This window comes from Ochotona curzoniae, unplaced genomic scaffold, assembly GCF_017591425.1.
Source record: "Ochotona curzoniae isolate NIBS_2020 unplaced genomic scaffold, NIBS_Ocur_1.0 scaffold_4506, whole genome shotgun sequence".
NCBI lineage: Eukaryota > Metazoa > Chordata > Mammalia > Lagomorpha > Ochotonidae > Ochotona > Ochotona curzoniae.
Window position 1 is genome coordinate 15,079,423 of NW_024467119.1, and position 3,227 is coordinate 15,082,649.

General features: G+C 51.3%; 1 pseudogene; it reads left to right on the plus strand.

Annotated features, from left to right (window-relative positions):
- The first annotated feature begins 615 nt into the window (after positions 1-615).
- On the plus strand, positions 616-2,954 carry LOC121147299 (annotated as a pseudogene).
- The last annotated feature ends 273 nt before the right edge of the window (positions 2,955-3,227 follow it).

Genomic DNA, 3,227 nt, shown 5'->3' on the forward strand with positions numbered 1-3,227 from the left:
CCGCCAGACAAAGCTGACAACATAGCTACCTCCGCTCCAACAAGTTCCTCGCAAGTGGAGCCGCGACAGGCGCCTGGGCTGCTGTGGAGCGCCGCGCTCGCCCGGCCGCCCGTAGTTCATCAACTTGAAGTTTCCCTCCCGGAGCCGAACCCGCGGCCCCCTGGGCGCTAGGCCGGGCCGGGGAAACTTTCAAGGAATGCAACCCGCAACTGACAGCCCGGGCCGGCGTGCGGCGGACCACTCACCTTCAGACAGGTCCTCGATGCACTGGAAGATGATCTCGAACTGGAACGGGTTGTAGAAAGAGAAGGGTTATCCACCATCACTACATTGAACCTTTGCCATATTTTGAAAAACACACAAATGGGGACGGGGGCTCGTTGCGGCACGATAAAGTCCCGCCCGCGGCCGCTCAGCTGAGCGCAGACCCCCACCCCGGCGAAACCTTTTTTCCCCTCTTTTTGTTTACACCGGAGCACTCCACAGTGTTTTGCAGCTTTCCTATTTCACTAAACCACAATCCATTCTGCTCTGATAACTAGCAGCGTTGCCCTCGATTGGCTGCACCCGAGCTCTGACCCTCCTCCTCCAGCGAGGGCCTGGCTTGCAAGCAAGATGGGCGTGGGCCGCAGCTCCCGGAATGGACTCAGAAACTTTAACTGCAGCTCCACCTGCTGGGGTGGATTAGGACAAAGGCGGAGAACAAAGTCTGACTGTACCCACTGTAACCACTCCAGGGAATGGAATTTGGAGGCAGGTGCGTTAGTGCTAGCCAATGCTGCCCTTTGCTGTATCGATGAATTTAGTAGTCTCAAAGGACATGACAGAACCAGTATCCATGAAGCAATGGAGCAGCAAACCATAAGTGTTGCTAAAGCTGGCCTCGTGTGCAAGCTGAACACAAGGACCACCATCCTGGCAGCAGCCAACCCCAAAGGCGAGTACGATCCAGAGGACTCTGTGTGAACATCGCTCTGGGCAGCCCTCTCTGAAGTCGATTTGATCTGATCCTGGTTTTGCTTGATACCAAGAATGAAGATTGGGATCATATAATTTCCTACTTTATCCTAGAAATTAAAGGTTACCCAAGCAAATCAGAGAAGCGCTGAGCATGGAAAAGATGAAAACGTACTTCTGCGTCATTAGGAAACTGCAGCCCACACTGTCAATCAAGTCCTTCTGCGGTACTACCAAGTGCAGTGGCAGAGTGACTGCCGGAGGGCCGCCGGGACAACCATCTGCCTGTGGGAGAGCTTGATACGGTTAGCAGACGCCCATGCCCGTCATACTGTGACCCGGGAAGATGCTATTGCAGTGGTATCAGTAATGGAATCTTCAATGCAGGGAGGAGCACTGCTAGGAGGAGTGAATGCTCTCCACACTTCCTTTCCTGAAAACCCTAGGGAGCATTGCCAGAGGCAGTGCACACTTATTGTAGAAAAGTTAAAGCTGCGGAATCTCTTGGTTGAAGAGCTTATAAGAATTAAAAGGTTACAAAATCGGAGTGTGCACCCATCTCAGCTGCAGGTGGTGCAGCCTGCAGAGTGTAGCCCAGGACGCTCAGGAAATGATTCAGAACGGTCCGAGTTCAAAACTTCAACAACACAAGAACTGAGCTGTGGTGTGCATACCTCCTCTCAGGGAAGCGACAGTCCCAGAAGAAGGCCACTTCCGGATCTCCCATCCCATCTGGAGCCCAGAGCATCAACAAGTAGCAGGTATTCAGCTGAGCGCCAAGGTGGCAGAGATGAGTGCACTGTTCGACCTAATGGCAACTCCTCCTGTGGAATTTACCAGCTCTGTTCTTGTGCCTCCTGGTCCCAAAACAAGTGAGTAAAACATGGTTGAGAAAGTCTCTCACAACAAAGTGCAGAGTAAGAGCAAAAGGAAGCCAAGTGACTTCCGGCACCAGGAGAGACAGAGACTGCACCGAGCAGAGGAAGGGTTGAGAATAAGAAGGCAGAAAAGGTGGCACCAGTTTCTGCAGCAGCAATACCTGCTGGTGAGCCAGACTTGGCACTGACTCATCAAGTCCCTAAGAAGCTGCACACACTGCCCCGCAAGATGCAGGCCCAGGAGCCCTGCAGAAGCCCTGCCAGGGCACCTTCCACGCCCTCAGACCCATCTCACTCACAGTCCATCCCTGTGCACAGTCCAGAAAAAACACTAGAAACTCCCAAGCGAAAGAGATCCAAATCACTTGCTCAGGAGGAAGAACCTGAACTTGAAAGTGTTGAGAATCCAAGTGCCCCTCTAACCAAACTGGCAAAATTTACTTTCAAACAAAAGTCCAAATCGACCCACTCCCCTGAAGACCACAACCATGTGTCTACTGACACACTTAAAACAACAGTTCACAGTCCTAAAATTTCCCAGTGTAAACCAGAGAAAGAAGCAGCTGTGTCTGTGCAGGTTCCAGAAGCAGCAGCGTGTCTCTCAGGAGCCTAAAGCTCAGCTCTGCCGCGAGGTAAGGCAAAGGGCCAGTCGGGGCAGCCACCGGAGGATGGATCCAAGAGAAGGTGGAATGTGCGCCTGAGGAGAGTGTGATTGGGCCCAAAGCAGGGCCTGGGAGTGTCTCTGGGCATTGTCCTGCAGCTGGAGAGAGAGGCAAACAGGAGGAGGTTTCAAGCAAAAGAAAGAGTGATAAGGTTCATGCTCACACAATAGCCAAACTGGCAAACTTCTGCTTTACTTCCGCATCAGAATCCAAATCAGAACTTCTGTCTCCTCTTCCTGAAAGCAAGAACTGGAGCGGGAGTCGCCCCATTGCCCCTCCTACAACCGCAGCCACAGCACTTGGCAGCAACAGGAAATCATTTCAGCTAGGGTCAACTGAGAGAATGAGCCTTCCCCCAAAACCATGCTTTACTTTACCGGAACTAGATGAAAAAGCATTAGATTTTGACTGGGATGAAGAAATGAGGAAAAGCCCAGACTGTGAGAAAGATTTTTGATGCCATTTCACTTTTCCTGACTCAGCTCAGCACCCTTAAGATATATGAGCTTGGGTTGATGAGCCTGTGGTTGTTGGCCACCTGGCAGGCCATTCTGAGTAGGAACTGCTGGCAAAGGGCTTCAGAATGTCAGGCTGTGTGTGTGACTTACAAGTCCACAATCAGTGTAGGTCTGCACGACAGAGCCCAGTTAACTGACAGTGTGCTTGATTTTGGAACCTTTATATTCCCAGAGGTGTTTTCCTTTTGTTTTTTTTTTTTAATTTTTAAAAT